The sequence below is a fragment of the Anser cygnoides genome, chromosome Z (assembly GCF_040182565.1).
Source record: "Anser cygnoides isolate HZ-2024a breed goose chromosome Z, Taihu_goose_T2T_genome, whole genome shotgun sequence".
NCBI lineage: Eukaryota > Metazoa > Chordata > Aves > Anseriformes > Anatidae > Anser > Anser cygnoides.
The window spans coordinates 6455579-6473130 of NC_089912.1; the positions used below are offsets into that span (position 1 = coordinate 6455579).

General features: G+C 38.4%; 1 long non-coding RNA gene across 1 annotated transcript; it reads left to right on the forward strand.

Annotated features, from left to right (window-relative positions):
- The first annotated feature begins 46 nt into the window (after nucleotides 1–46).
- On the forward strand, nucleotides 47–17329 carry LOC125179720 (uncharacterized). Its single transcript, XR_007157398.2, has 3 exons — nucleotides 47–914; nucleotides 14387–14451; nucleotides 15412–17329. It is a non-coding gene; the product is annotated as an uncharacterized lncRNA (long non-coding RNA).
- Nucleotides 17330–17552: the final 223 nt, after the last annotated feature.

Below are 17552 nucleotides of genomic sequence, written 5' to 3' on the forward strand. Positions count from 1 at the left end.
AGAGGTTCCCACACTACACAATCATACTTTTATTTGAATGAGTAATCCATTTGGAGGATGATGTTGAAGTAAAATCTCTGCTGTTTTAATTAAACTACTGTAAGGGTGCTACTACTATATATGTAACCTGAAGGAAGATGAGAGTTATTATAAAACTCAAGTGTTCCAGAAACATAACATCAGGATCAAAAAAAATTTTAAAACTGTCCTGCAACTGTTTGACTATTTTACATGATTTATTTACACCTGGTCACAGAATAGTGACAGAATTGGGAAGATAAGTTTCAAATGAGTTTAATACCACTGACACCAGACTAAATTAATTTTTTTCCCATATATCAATTTCCAACCATCCACCTGCAGATTAGGGAGAATATTTGCTTCACTGATAAAGTTATAGTGCCAAATTACAACTCTGTAAAAGGTCTGTATAATCAGTTTTAAACCTCAGCTGCACGTGAGCATTACAATTTCAGAAGAATAGCATTTGAAATAACACTGCCTTTAGCCTGACGTTAAAAAAGTGTTCAGGTTAAATTCTTTTACATAGCTGTATAGAAAACACAGGAAAACAATAGTAGAAGCCTCAATAGTTTAGTAGCTTTATTAAGTCTATATTTTTCAAATATAATCAGATGTTAACCATTAGTTGCAAAGGTCCACTGAACTCCCCAGATTAAATTCACTGCATGACAAATCTGAGCCAAGTAAGGTTTAGTCTTCCTCTTTTTAGCCCACATGTCTTGACTTCCTTAAAACAAGCCATGGAGGACCAGAAAAATGTAGAAGTGACATTGCTAGACCACAGATCGCTTGACTGCTACTGCTGCTGTCCAAAACCACAGTCATCTTTCTTGACCACAGCCTGCCACTATCATCACCCACAAGCATGTGCATGACATCTGTAAGATGAGGTGAGTTGCTGATTTATTTTCTTGGAGGCAATCCACACACTTTTATGTCTCTTTCTAATGACAGCTGAGCTAAATAGGAGACTTTGGGTAAAGTAGCACAGACAGGGAATTTTTCTTGGATGTTGGCAACTAGTTTCATTTTTTAACCAGCATCAGATTTGGCTATGGATACACCACGGAACAGCACCACTATCAGTTCTTTTAAAAGCTACAGCTTCTACTTGGGGGCGCTGCGCAACCTGGTGTAGTGGTAGATGTCTCTGCCCATGGCAGGAATTGGAAAGGAAAGGGTTGAAATTAAGCTTTAAAGATAAAGGTCCTTTCCAATCCAAACCATTCTTTGATTCTATATATATGTATATTAAATAAATGAATAAATAAATAAATTCAATCTCCACCATCACAACACCTATATGAGAAGGATATACTCATTCCTGAAGTTCATTATGTCTATGAAAAATGCAGAGAAATATTGTATATCCTTAGCACAGTTTCTGTAATACTTTAAAGACTTTGCAGTGACAGTATTCCACAAGGGGTGACTAGTTAGCATTGTTCTTAAACACAGGATTTTTGGAGACTACAGTGACAGTATTCCACAAGGGGTGACTAGTTAGCATTGTTCTTAAACACAGGATTTTTGGAGACTATTTATTTGAAAAATCTCATAAAATAAATCCATGGCAAGTGCCACTGCTGCAGTTATACAAGTGATTTGCCATCAAGAGAGAATTCACCTTAATCTATTTCAAACAAACAACAAAAAATAAATTCCCAAACATAAACCCTGGTAGAATTCTTGTCAGTAGATTTGAGTATACTCAAATCTAAGTATATTCAATACAGTATGCTAAAATCAAATATGAGTAAACCCAATGAGCAAATGCTATACATAATAGACAAATAGATTTGAGTATTCTCAGTTTTTGTCAGTAGATTTTAGTATCCCAAAAAGACCATTCTTTTCATTGTCACTAAATAAAAATACAATTCATTTTACACAACTCATCCTAATGGGTAAAAATTAGAGAAATTATTCTCATCTTGTTTTGCCTTGTGCTAGTTTTGTACAAAACAGCAAGTCATAACAATTTTCTGATTGATCAGTGATTGCTAAAGTAGTTTAAACTATTTGAATTTTTTCTATACCTAGACATTGGAAAAAATGTTCCCTTGCAAATCTGTGTGGCAATAATAGACTGTATCTAAATGTCCTGCTGTAGTTAGGCTTGAAAAGGTTTCAAAGAAGTACAATAGTGAGAATTAATAGCTGTTTCTTAACAAAGAGAAAAATATTTGTGTTTTTATGCCATCATCCTTTTGCCTGTTTTCATCTTCATAAAATGCACAGTCTTCATAGATACATAAAGTTGTCCTTTGCCATGCATTTCTTTTGTGGAACTGGAGCTTCTCAGTTCTTCTCTTTTCCAAGGAGAATTCTAGGCAGTTGAATTTACTTTGATTCTTTCAGTTCATCACTCCTAACTGACAGAAACTTCTTGAAGTACGTTCACCTGAAACATACTGGTGCATCTCAATGGCTGCAGCCCCAGGCATTAATTAACCACACAGTAAGTGCGGCGCACAGCTAAGTGGGCGCAATGGTATACTCATTCTAAGCCATATCCAGTTGTATTTAGAGCACAGAACTGCTTCAACACCTTTGCTGTGAAAGCAAAACAGTTTCTCCAATGTTGATACATGAAACAACACTAAAAGAGATACTGCTGTTTGTTCTCTAAGAGAATTATTTTAATGCAAAGAAGTTAAATCAAACAAAAGCCTGCATGGTGCTGCTACCAGCTTCCCAGGGTGGAGAGACAGGGTTCTTCTGTGTTTACTGATATGCCATACCCTGTGTTGTGTGTGCATATACAGATTCAGGTTTATTCTGAAATTATCTATTAACGCATTTAGGAGTCTCATCTTTCAAGTGTTAAGAGTGGGCAACTTGTTCAGCCAGGGCAGACTCCTCGTTATAACTTACCAATTTTACTGTATTAATTGAATTCCATTAATGACATCCTATGAGCTGTGAATACTATTCCCCACAACCCCAAATTGTCCAGTTTAAAATCCATTAAATTAAATTATGTGATAAAAAGGTTAATTAATCATGCATACCCAGCGGCAGAAAATCAGATATATAAACATATATTGATCTTCAAGGAGCCTGCTACAGCTTGAAATCATAATAGAAATAACAATAGGTATGTTTCATAAGCAGCAGTGATATAATAAACAGGAGTAAACTGTGGCCTTGGTAGTTAATTAGCTCACCTACAGAAAACGTTTCAAAAATTACACTAGGAGATTATGTACTATTTTAAAAACAGCAATCCATTCCTTTTTTTCACATGGATAAAATTTGGAATATCATCCATTAACTAATGAAATTCAAATGATAAGTCATCAGAAAATAGTTTCTCATAGTATCTCAATGCAGTAAAGCTGACACTATTAAAATTAAAATACCAAAATGATTCTATAATACCATAGAACCATAGAACGGCTTGGGTTGGAAGGGGCCCTAAAGACCACCTAGTTACAACCCCCCTGCCATGGGCAGGGATCCCACCTACTAGATCAGGAGTACAAACTGGGAGAAAAACTCATGGAGAGCAGCCCTGTAGAGAAGGACTTGGGGATTCTGGTGGACGGAAGGCTCAACACAAGCCAGCAGTGTGTGCTGCAGCCCAGAAGGCCAACTGCATGCGGGGCTGCATCAACAGAGGACTGGGCAGCAGGTCAAGGGAGGTGATTGTGCCCCTCTACTTTGCCCTTGTGAGGCCCCACCTGGAGTACTGCATCCAGGTCTGGAGCCCCCAGCACAATAAGGATGTGGACCTGTTAGAGCACATCCAAAGGAGGGCACCAATGATCAGAGGGCTGGAGCACCTCTCCTATGAAGAAAGGCTGAGAGGGCTGGGATGTTCAGTCTGGAGAAGAGAAAGGCTCTGGGAAGACCTCATTGAGACCTTTCAGTACTTTAAAGGGTCTTATAAAAAAGATGGAGAAGGACTCTTTACTCGCGCAGATAATGATAGGACAAGGGAGAATGCTCTTAAACTAAAAGAAGAGAGATTTACACTTGCCATTAGGAGGAAATTCTTCACTCTAAGGGTAGTGAGGCACTGGAACAGGTTGCCAAGAGAAGATGTGGATGCCCCATCCCCAGAGGTGTTCAGGGTTAGGCTAGATGGGGCCTTGGCCAACCTGATCTAGGGGTTGGCAACCCTGTCTGTGGCAGGAGGGGTTGGAGTTAGATGATCTTTAAGGTCCCTTCCATCTCAAACCATTCTGTGATTCTATGATCAGGTTGCCCAGGGCCTCATCCAACCTGGGCTTGAACACCTCCAATAATGGGGCATCCACAGCTTCTCTGGCAAACCCGTTCCAGTGTCTCACCGCCCTCAGAGTAAAGAATTTATTCCTAATACCTAATCTAAATCTACCCTTTTTTAGATAAAACATTACTCCTTGTCCTATCACTACACTCCCTGACAAAGAATCCCTCCCCAGCTTTCCTGTAGCCCTCTTTTGGCACTGGAAGGCCGCTATAAGGTCTCCCCAGAACCTTCTCTTCTCCAGGCTGAACAACCTCAACTCCCTCAGCCTTTCTTCACAGAAGAGGTCCTCCGGCCCCTTGATCATCTCTGTGGCCCTCCTCTGGACTTGCTCTAACAGGTCCCTCTAATTCTTGTGCTGGGGGCCCCAGAGCTGAGTGCAGGGCTCCAGGCGGGGTCTCATGAGAGCAGAGCAGCGGGGGATAATCCCCTCCTTCGCCCTGCTGCTTTTGATGCAGCCCAGGACAAGGTTGGCTTTCTGGGCTGCAAGTGCACATTGCCAGCTCATGTTGAGCTTCCCGTCAACCAACACCCCCATGTCCTTCTCCCCAGGGCTGCTCTCAATCCATTCTCCGCTCAGCAGGTAGTTGTGCCTGGGATTGTCCCGGCCTTGATGCACTTGGCCTTGTTCAATTTCATGAGGTTCGCAAAGGCCTACCTCTAAAGTTTGTGCAGGTCCCTCTGGATGTTATCCCTTCCCTCCAGCATGTTGACTGCACTACACAGCTTGGTGTTATCGGCAAGCTTGCTGACAGTGCACTTAATCCCACTGTCCTTGTCACTGACAAAGACATTAAACAGCACTAGTCCAAATACCCACCCCTGACGAACTCCACACATTACTGATCTCCACTTGGACATCAAACAGCTGACCAAAACTCTTTTAAGGTGACCATCCAGCCTGTTTCTTATCCAGTATGTGATCCATCCATGAAATTCATGTCTCCCCAATACAGAGACAAGGATATCATGCATCCATATGTATGTATTAATTATGTTACTTAAAACTACAGATGTTGGAGTATCTTAAAATATCAGTCACACACTCTGAATTTCTTTTATTTGTATACCCTGCTTAGGCAAGTGAAAGGAATTTTATGCTGCAGAAACCAGTATGGTCTCTTAGAGTACTTCCAGTGTTACAGTAAAATGCAATATGCACTTGAAAGCACAAATGGAATAAACACAACAGCTCTATCAAAATACCTCCTACTGAGGCGTGTACTTTGAGACTTCAATCAAGTGAGTCCTTCCAAACAGAAGAAGATATTCAGATAGGACTGCTCTCTATTTTCACATTTTGGTTTTTACTTAGTTCTCGGAACCTTGTATTATAGCTCTCTATTCTTAACGTTTTACTCTTATGAAGGTAGGGTTTTAATTTCCATCCATTACAAGGAATTGTATCACCAAAGAAATCTTAATCACAACACTGTCCTCTACCTGCCTAGAAATAATAAAATTTTTAATGATTTGACACTTCTGAAATTGGTTGAGTCAGTATGCAACTATCTCATATGGACTTTAATGGAGTTTCAGAATAGGATTAATGATGTGAGATGTATCATCCATACTGATACTAACAGGTATCTGTAGGAAAATTAAAATAGGATCATGAGTACTACGCTGAACTCAACCAAGTTCAGTTCACAGAGAGCTTTAAGACTCATTTTTAATGCTTCATCTGTCTCTTCTAGTCAGATCTGAAGATGACTGGAAAAGTCGAAGTGTTACAGAAACCAGACCTTCAAAGTACAGATGGATAAAGTGTTCACATAGATGAACTTTTAATGTGTGGAGGAGTGTGACATTATCTGAAGTCCAAATTAATCTTATAAAGCTTCCACAGAAAAGATAAACCTTCTGGAAAAGACTTGCAATCAGGGAAGTCTGAAAGTGTTTAGAAATAGTACAAGCCTATGAAGCCTAGGTTATAACTAGTTTAACTACTACTGAAGGGGAAAGAAACATAAATCCGTGCTATCAGTAACAATATAATAACATCCGAAATATGAGAAGAAAGCAAATGAATGCACACAAACAGTCCAGGTTGCATAGAGATCAGAGATAAAAATACCAAAACAGTAACTAAAACAGAATTTAAGGAGAAATTCTATTGCTCCAGTAGTCTTGCTTACCCAGCTCTAGACCAAGTGAACATATACATGGACCTACCTGCTCCACGCTAAAGAAATAAACATGGAGATTTCCTTAAGCTACCAATCTGGAGCAAGTGGAGCTCCCAGGGCAAGCACTGAGGTTTCAGGTAGTTTCAATCATAAGAAAAAAAAAATATATATATATATATTTTTTTGTCAAAGCATTCTTCCAGGGAGTTGTGGACAGTAGAGAACATCTTTTAACTTGTGGGTATTCAAAGCTGCCTACTGTACTTTCAGAAGAGTATTCTCACCAAACTATAAATGGTAAGTTTCTCGGAGACCTGGACTACTATGCAGCCAAGAAGAATATAACTAACCATTGAAAAAGGTTCAAGTTGGAATATGTGGCCGTGTATCTGGCTCCCTGCTCCCTATGTTATCAGCTTTCATTTTTATTCACAAACCATTGGAGAAAGTGTACATAGTCATAGGAATAAAAGATTTCTGAGTCTTTGCTTACCTGCCAGGCCTTAAATACTTGGCTGAAGTCCCATAAAGTCTTCATAGTATATGGAACAAACAAACAAAAAAATTGTTACATCTTCATACACAGTGGCAAATTTTGTCAGTGAAAAGAATTGTTTCATTCACCATAGCTTTTGCCTAGGGGTAGGAGATACAGGATTAAAAACTCCTTTTCCCCTACCTTCCACCCCAAAGACTAAGGCGAACTTAGGATCCGGGGCAAGTTGCACTGAATAGGGTTAGTAAACACAAGTTGATCATGAACAAGACTGACAAAGGAGGCAGCAGATAAACAGACGCTTTTGTGGCTGTACTTCTAAACTCAATTTAAAGAATTTTCAATTCTGTCTACTTAAATCCATTGTCAGATCTAACCCCAAACCATTTGTTTTTTGTATTAATTTCATAATAATATAAAGAAACTCTACTCTGAACAAGTACTTATGAAACACAAAGCTGAAAGTCAGAAAAAGAGAGTAACCCTGCTTCTAGGTGTCCCAGAAGATTTGACAACCACCAAAACTAAGGGACAGAGTTGTCATGATTAACACAAAAACTGAGAGAAATGGGACAATACTGGGTTGAGACAATACTCAGGGGAAAGAAAACCCATATCTATGTCATGTGCTAGCTGCATAATTGACCATGTTTCATAACTTTTTGGAAGGTTAGGTTAGCAATAAAGGCTATAGCTGCCTTCTGGCTTCAAACGAAGTAAAGTTTTCCCTCAGGTTATTTCTGAGAGACAGGCAGCATTATCCTTTGTTAAAATGCAAACTTTCTTCTGAACTAAAGTTCAGAATTTAATCTCTATACAGTAAAATAGCATTTCATCAGTGAAATTACAAGTCATAGAATCATAGAGTCACAGAATCATAGAATGGCCTGGGTTGGAAGGGACCGTAAAGATCATCTAGTTCCAACCCCCCGCCACAGGCAGCGATGCCACTCACTAGATCAGGTTTGCCCCGGCCCCATCCAGCCTGGTCTTGAACACCTCCAGGGATGGGGCATCCACAACTTCTCTTGGCAACCTGTTCCAGTGCCCCACCACCATCTGAGTAAAGAATTTCTTCCTAATATCCAATCAAAATCTCCCCTCTTTCAGTTTACAGAATCACAGAATCATCTAGGTTGGAAGAGACCTCCAAGATCACCTAGTCCAACCTCTGACCTAACACTAACAAGTCCTCCACTAAACCATATCACTAAGCTCAACATCTAAACGTCTTTGAAAGACCTCCAGGGATGGTGACTCAACAACTTCCCTGGGCAGCCCATTCCAATGCCTAACAACCCTTTCAGTAAAGAAGTTCCTCCTAATATCCAACCTAAACCTCCCCTGGCACAATTTTAGCCCATTCCCCCTCGTCTTCTCACCAGGCACGTGGGAGAATAGACCAACCCCTACCTCTCTACAGCCTCCTTTAAGGTACCTATAGAGAGCGATAAGGTCGCCCCTGAGCCTCCTCTTCTCCAGGCTGAACAATCCCAGCTCCCTCAGCCGCTCCTCGTAATACCTCTCCAGACCCTTCACCAGATCATTCCTCCTTGTCCTATCATTATCTACATGAGTAAAGAGTCCTTCTCCATCCTTTTCATAAGAACCCTTTAAGTATTGAAAGGCTGCAATGAGGTCACCCCAGAACCTTCTCTTCTCCAGGCTGAAGATCCCCAGTTCTCTCAGCCTTTCTTCATAGGAGAGGTGCTCCAGCCCTCTGATCATCTTTGTGGCCCTCCTCTGGATGCATTCTAACAGGTCCACATCTTTCTTGTACTGGAGGCCCCAGACCTGGATGCAGTACTCCAGGTGGGGCCTCACAAGGGCAAAGTAGAGGAGGACAATCACCTCCCTTGACCTGCAGTTGGCCTTCTGGGCTGCAGCGCGCACTGCTGGCTCATGTCAAGCTTCTCATCTATCAGAATCCCCAAAATCCCTCTCCGCAGGGCTGCTCTCAATGACTTCTCCCAGTCTGGACTTATGTCTGGGATTGCCCTGGCCCAGGTGCAGCACCCTGCACTTGGACTTGTTGAACCTCGTTCGGTTCATGTGGGCCCACTTCTCAAGCTTATCCAAGTCTCTTTGGATGGCTTCCCTTCCTTTTGTTGTATTAACTGCACCACTCAGCTTGGTGTCATCTGCAAACTTGCTGAGGGTGCACTCAATCCCATCATCTATGTCATTGCTGAAGACATTGAAAGATATTGAAGTCATAGCATTCCTTAACAGAAATTGTGTACTGCAATGGGTCAGTTCTCTGCTTAAGCTGCCTTCAGTTAAGGATTAGTATTATTAATTCACGCACAATCAATTACACATGTTCAGTTGTTTACTAAAAGCATTAAATCTGTTCTGAATTTCACCAGAACAAAACTTTGCTCTTACTTAACACTTCTTATCAAGTAAGTGTTAAAAGCTTTACAATTTCAGGATGATAGCAGTACAATTGTAGAATAACTTATATACATTTCATAAATATCATAATTCAAGAAACAAATATTTTTTTAATTTTCCAAATTAATATAGATTTTTTTTTTAATTTTCCAATTTAATACAGAAAGCAGAAATGCAAGCACGCAAGAAAAAAAAATAGGAAAATACTGATTAATAATGTTAGTAGTTATACAAGTATTGCTTGAGGAGAAAGATTAGGAAAAGTTTCTAATCTGTTCTAGGGCTGGGTTTCCAAGGTAATACTAAAAAGATCTGAAAATATTGATCTCCTATCAGTCAATGGAAACATAGCAATCAAACACAATATCCAGCCATATTAATGGAAACATGCTACTCATAATCCAATAGCCAGCCACATTTGTCTCTTTTTAATCATATTGGTCCATTTTTAAAGAGAGGGGGGAAAAATAAAGAGAGGAAAAAAGAAAAAAGAATGTTATCGTAGTATAGAAACCTTAAAATAGACACAAGCACAAAAAAAATAAGCTAAAAATCAAGGACCACAGCTTTCAGAGAGGGTTAATGTTCTAGAAATCCTTAAACTTATAGTTACATTTTGAAATTAAAATTTTCTTTGTATATCTTACCTTTAGAAACAATAATTGACAGTTTCATTATCAGTAGAAGCTGGTTTCTAAACTACCACAGAACAGTGCTGAAACCTATACTTGATTTTAACTCACAGTTAAATCAACTAGGAACAAATCGCCTTTATCCCACAGAACTGTCTTTAGCCAGAAGACTTGCAGGTGAAATGACTTTCTGGAATCTGCACAAGGCAGTATGTGATGGTGCTGAAGGAGAAGTTGTTTGGACAGTAAAGCTAATATAACTCTGTACCCAAACAACCGAGTCTAAGGCTCAGACTGATTGATTCCAAGGCTTAGTGGCGCTGATTTCTTCAACAGTGCTGACAGCTTTCACATCAGTGGATCCATGTAACCAGGGGTGGACTGAACGGACCTTGAAAAACAGGATTTAAACAACTTCATGGAATAACACATGGTGGGAAACTTTTTTGATCTCCAGCACCAAAGCACTGGGAGACTAACAACAGCTATAACTTGCATACTTCTTAGCCTAATACTAAGGTCCAAAATACACTGGTCTCTATTGCTGAAGCCATACAAGAGGCAAATATGTGAGGAGAGCAAAACACACCACCTGCAAGTCATAAGGAAGTAGGAAAAAATTGTTATCTGCACTTATGCAACCATGCATAGTTTCAGGAAGCACCATGTTTCATGCTACCACTTTTGAGACAGGATCACATGTAAAAACACCAGGTTAGAGGTTTAAAAATACATTTGTCCAAAGCTCAAAAAAATATTACAGCACTAGTGCCCCTCAGGACATGTATCTTCTGTGTTCATTTTGGGGCCTCTCACTACAGGAAGGACATTGAGGTGCTGGAGCACGTCCAAAGAAAGGCAACAAAGCTGGTGAAAAGTCTGGAGAACAAGTCTCATGAGGAGTGGCTGAGGGAGCTGGTGTTGCTTAGCTTAGAGAAAAGAAGGCTCAGGGTAGACCTTACTGTACTTTACAATTACTTCAAAGGAAGTTGTAGCGAGGTGGGGATCAGGCTCATCTCCCAAGCACTGTGATATGACAAGGCGAAAAGGCCTCAAGTTATGCCAAGGGAGGTTTAGGTTGGATATTAGGAGAAATTTCTTTACTGAAAGGGTTGTGCAGCATTGGAATAGGCTGCCCAGGGAAGTGGTTGAGTCACCATCCCTAGATGTCTTCAAGAAGCATACAGATGTAGCACTTAGTAGCATGGTTTAGTGGTGGACTTGTCATTTCTAGGTTAAAGGTTGGACTAGGTGATCATAGAGGTCTTTTCCCACATGAATGATTTTGTGATTCTATGAGCTTAATAAATGAATATTGTCACTTTTCTTTTGTCTTAGAATCAACTCTAAACACACTTAATAACACAGCAGAAATTATTATGACAGTGTTATAGTCAAAGTATAAATTGCAAGCTTTCCTTCCCAGAATAAATAAATAAATAAATAAATTTGGGGGACTGAAGTACAAATTGCACACCCACACAACACTAATGTCATCTCTGTACTGAGCATCATAACTCAATACACTCTATTTTTATAAACAGATGGTGACAGAATGTACCAATATCAATGAGATGGACTACACAAAACTAAAAGGGGTCAGCTTCTGACCTTTCTCATAATACTATGTCTTTAGAGAATCAATATTTCCCATTTTGTTATACATGAAAGCAAATGTTTTTGCCATTCACCCCCAGACACAATGTCTAGGACCACTATTTAATTTGCTCCCTTGAAAGACATATATTAAGAATACTCAAATATTTACAGGATTTATTCATATTTAATAGTCTAAAACAATATTGTGCACGGAACTTCACCTTTTCTTTCACATTTGAGAGGTGTCTTTAGTCCACTCTTAGTTAAATGAAAAGTTTATATTTTAATGCAACTTCTATGGCTATTATGTTATCAGAATCCAGAATTCAATTCTTCTTGTATTATTTATGAAGTTACAAGGTATAGATTAAAGTCCAGTGCCTCTGAGGACCTTTCCACCACAGCTGTCTCGTGTATTAATGAGATCTTTTGAAAGATAAAGTTCAAATTCAATATCCAATAGGATGGTGAATATCCCTTCTAATGAAATGAGTTGCATATACCTAAGTGAAGCATCAGCACCAAAGACATGTCATATATAGATCCAGCAGATGGGACACTTATCCCATGAAACCCTTGACACAATTTCTTACTCTCTTCTTTGGTCCCAAAAAATGTATTCAGGACTGGAAAGACTGAAAATCTATTTTCAGCAATATGAACATAGGACTCCTTGTATAGTCTGGACAAAGAGATGAATGCGCACTCCCCAGAGCAGTTTATCCCATCTATTTAGGGCCCAACCTATATATGAATCACCCCATCAGCTTCTTATTTATAGCATTAGTATCTCAGACAGAATGATTAAAGCTGGGGGCAACAGAACTGGGCCAAAGGGTCAAACCTTCAAAGACCTTTTGGTGCTTGAGGCAGAGAGGCAATACAGCTGACTCTTTATGGCCATGAAGGCTGAAGAAGAAACTCTCCTCCAAGCCACTGTACAAGGAGAGAGAGCAATAGTAAGACCAAAATGGGATAAATTAACTTACTGGCAATGATCCAGCAGCAAATTAAGGAAAAGATCTTAAGGATAGAACTGAGCTACTTAAATCAGTTCCCATAAAATGCAAAGCCAAAACCAATTGGCAGGATTCTCCAGATTTTATGTCTCACTGTTTGAAAATGGCACTTCTTGTACAGAGGGCACATATATTCCCTATTGCAACACTTTTTTTTTCCTCCTTTTGAATTTGTACTCATTTGATAATATGGCAGTGGTTGTATATCCATTTTGGAAGTGGGTGAAGCCTAACATTTCAGGAAGAAGCAGACTCATGTTGGAGTTGTTTTTTGTTGGTGGTAGTAGTAGTACTTGTCGTACTGCTGGATTCCAGTTTTAACTTTCATACTGGTCTAGGTTTGATATATCCCAGCTAGTTTTATAGCAGGTCAGAATTCTTTCTTCCAATTTTGCCTTCATAACTGTAGAATAAGTGACAAGTTACCACAGCGCACCCTAGAAAATTATCATGCCCCCTCAGAATCTTATGACTATAAATGTAAATACAAACCAGGAAAAGCTGTATTATATAACTTCTATAAATTATTATAAAGCAGGGATTGGAATTTGCCCATACAGTTCTCTCACAATGCATCAATACAAGGTATTTTCTCTAGCTTAGCATTTCCTTTTCCAGTTTATGTTGTACCAAGTATCAAACTCTTGAATATTGCAGCCTTACAGCCTCGCAGAGTTTATTTGGAGCCATCTCCAAAACAACAGATTTTTTTTCCAGTTTCTGGAAGGTTTTCATTAAATGTACTAAAGCTCCCAATATAAATCTTAACACAGTGGTGGGATTTCTCATGCAAAGGTGTGTACTACTGTGTTAAGATAAATTTTAGTTAAACATTACTAGAGGTTATTAGGAAAACTGCAAGCCTATGTTGCTCAAGAAGACTCTTTCAGTCATACTTGAGCTTGTTTTTAATTCTTCTTTAAGTTATGAATGTTTGAGTATCACAGAAAAAAGGAAAATAAATATATGATTCATTAAATTCCTTGGGTTTGCAGTCATCCTGCCCAGTGATTGCTGCCATTTTATTGTCGGTGTCGTAGTCAGGATGGATCATTTCAAAGAGACCTGCTAAAACAGTCTGAGTGAAACACCAGTGTCCTTACCTAATGCAGAAATTCAGCTTCTCTTCAAAATTTTGCCATTAAAACAGCGAAAAATATGTAGTCTAGCTTTTTAAGAATATAAAGAGACCTAGTCAACATTCTCCTAGTCTGAAAGTCTTGCCTGATTGCAAGGTGAACACCTATTTCATCTACTGAAACCGTTTTTTTAAAGGCTGGGGAGAGAGAGAAGTAAGGTATCCATTCACTATAATTCCCAAGTACAAGTAGTCCTGTCTACTCAGCCCTAGTTCAACACAGCAAAATTGAGACTTAAGGTGAGAACTTAAAAGTGTGCATCTTACCATTTTCATCTTCAGTAACTCAGAGGGTTCCACAGAGTCTTTTTGCCATATAAGTATAAGGTTGAAGGCAATCTTACCACTAATTACTAAACTGGGATGTAATTCTTACACAGCTGCAGAACCTTTATGCTCAATGTGACACATCTGAAGTACAAATACTGAAGGCTTGTAACTACAAGGTACCACTCTTACCCTTTGCAGCTCAAAATTACAGCATCTAGATCATAAGTTTAATAATAATGTATTAATATTATTTAATATTAATATTATTATTAATGGTAACAGTAAGTTATTCATCACCTGCAAAATAATCATTTGAAATTAAATACCATATTGACATTTACATTTTGTAGAAAAGACTACTGAAAGGATCAGATGCTGGGGTCTTCCACAGTGAAGCTTTCTCCTGCAACACAGATTGAAATTATCTTGCTCTCCTCTCTTCTAGAACACATATCATCAACTCCAGCACAACCTCCTCTCCAAATCCAGAAGTCTCCTGTGATATTTCAAGTAAGTGTTTTCTCATCTAGTGTCTTCTGGAGAGATGAAGCATCATCTGCCGGCAGCCCTTTCAGAGTATGTTGGTCATAGTAAGAGCACTTTTGTAGTTCTGCTGAGTAAGGTGACAGCATGGACACAACAGAGTAATCACAACTGGCAGCCAAGACTAGAATTGTGCCAGTATCTAATTAGTATTTTTGTGGTAACACCTTCATTGAGACTTGTGGCATTAAATGGTATAGTTATATTGTCCATCTTTAAAATAGATTTCTTCTGGTACTTTTTAGCAAGCTGGTTTTTTAGTCCATAGCATAGAAATAGCTTCACATATGAGTGAGGACAAAAAAAAAAAAAAAATCATAATGGTCACATTTCTCACTATATGTATGTTATTTCCAAATAACAACACTGAATTTGATCAGAGTTATAACATTTACAGTAAGATGCAAAATGTCTAAGAAACTAGATCAAAATAAGTAAAATTACAAACCTGTGAACGTAGAATTAGCCTTCATTATTTCATTCATTTTAATGCATTACAAGTAAGGGAACTATATGAAAAAGTTAACTCAAAAGGAAAACTCAAGAACTACTCAATTCCATTTCCAAAGGTGAACAGCAGGAAAGGGAACATCTCAGCAGAACATTCAGTTCTGTCCCATGGTATTCTGAAGATCTTTGAATAAATTATTGCTTATTCACATAGAGTGTCACAGTATCATAATTGCACAAGTTTACTGCAGAATACTTGATGAAGTGAGATCTTTTAAAGAATCAATATATTTCCATCATGAAATCAATGGAAACATTGGAGACTCTCGTTCAAAGAGTAAAACAAATTATTTGCACTAAGATTTTATATCATTATAGAATACAGTGAAGAGTCTTAAGACCTGCTTCACCTGAATTGCTTTAGCTTGTCATGTCAATTTGTTGCAAGAAAATTACATATCATCTAACTTGTTTTAGCTTAGGCTCTGAATACCACGAGATGAACCTTGGTGAGATGAACTGCATAACATAAAGGTCTTTATAGTAACTGAGATTGGAGACACGTTCAAATTCCATCTGGGAACGAATAAAAAGAAGTCAGACTGTCTCAAGAAAAGTAAAACAACTCCAGGGAGACTGAAAAGTGAAGAAATACATACACACAAATATCTGCACATGCACATGCAGTTTTTGTACTCTTCCAGTTGAAATGCTATGTAGGATGGTAACTCACTGTGATTTCCACACCTGGTCTTCTTGAGAAAGACTGAAACTGTCAGACCTGGAGGAGCCCTAGAAGGATGAGCACTACACAGTGGAAACTGAGGTAGGTAGGTACTAGGAAATTCATGTATAACAATCTTGTTATTAATGAAGCTACTCTGTAATACTCATTTATACTTATATTGATTAGAATTAAAATATTTATCAAAGGAACTACCATGAAGTGTCACATGAAAAGTGCATTTTTTTAAACCGCAAAAAGATTTGGACTCATATACCAGTCACCTTGAGCTGAGCCTTTCTTAGTCAGGATTACAACATCTGTTGTATAAGTGTTTGAACAGACTCATACTCCTCCCCAAGGCAACTCCCTGCATTGAAGTCTAGCATGTTTTATTATGGTAGTGAAGACTCCTCACTTCAGGAGCAGATACAAGCCTGCTCTCCCATACTTTTAAGATAACACAATATAACCCTTGAGTTATTGTTGCTTTCTGTATATATATGCTTAGAGTCATATTTACAGGATAGGACAAGTTGCATTTGCTCTGCTTGGTTGATACCTAAAAGCAGATACTTATTCTCTGTTGCTACCTTTTTTTATACACCTGAAGAATTTATCATGACTTGTACTATTAAATAAAAATAAATAAAAATAAAAATGTTTTCAGACCTAATAAAGACACATTATAGATCATATGAAAGATGAAGCCACCTGTTGTTGGATTCCTCCACCTCAGGACTAATTAAGTAGAAAAGCTCAACATAGAAAAGCTGAAACTTTCTCATCAGAAACTATAACCTTTTCATTTTATTTTATTTCAGGTTTGTAAGGCCTGGTAACATTCTTCATTTCAAAGGAGAAAATATCAGTATATATGACTAGATAATCTATTCTCTAGAACAGGTAGTCATTCTGTCATGTCAGTAAAACAAACCTCAAGTTTTATTTAAAAACTGTAAATATGAAACATCTCTCTTCTCCCTGCTTATTGTTCTGTTTTATAAATAAAACTGACCAAAATTAAGTATTTTCATGCTAGACATGGATGAATCTTTATGTATTTATTTTAATAACGTGAAGAAACTTGATAATTAGCGACAATTATTGTCTATATTTGCTCCAAAGGTATTCCACATTTTTCATAATTGAATCACTTGAGTGTTCTGTATACAAACACCTTTTTTACTTTCATTAAAGTTATGCATGTATTTGAAGAAATCCTACAGGAGTATCTAATTTTTTTTTTAATTTATTTTTTTACTCTGTTTTTTGGAGGTATACAGCATTGTGGAGATTGGAATTAGATTCTGAACATGAGGTCACTGATTTGATTGATGGAGTGATATTTTGTCCTCTTTATTAAACTTCTTGTCGTCTCATTATGAATTTTATGGTTTCAGAAGGCCTGTCAACACATCTTTTGAAGATGCTACTGAAGTTCTGGGAGTACTTTTTCCGTATTGCCTTTGCTTCTCCAGTAGGATATGCCGGTTTCTCCAGACATCTTTAATCTTAAAACACATTAAAAGAACACATTTCCTACCCGTATGACTATACAAACCAGATTTTAAATCATAAAGCATGTTTCCACAATCAGAAAACTGTACTTTGGGCCTGCGATACCTAATTTTGCAAGTATCATAGAATCATAGAATATCCTGAGTTGGAAGGGACCCACACGGATCCTCAAATCTAACTCCTGGCTCCATACAGGACCACACAAAAAACAGACCGTGTGTCTGAGAGCATTGTCCAAACATTTCTTGAACACCAGCAAGCTCAGTGCTGTGACCATATGTCTGGGGAACCTGTTCGAGTGCCTGACCACCTCTCGATGAAAAATCTCTTCCTAACCCCCAGCCAGACCCTCCCCTCTCACAGCCTCATGCCG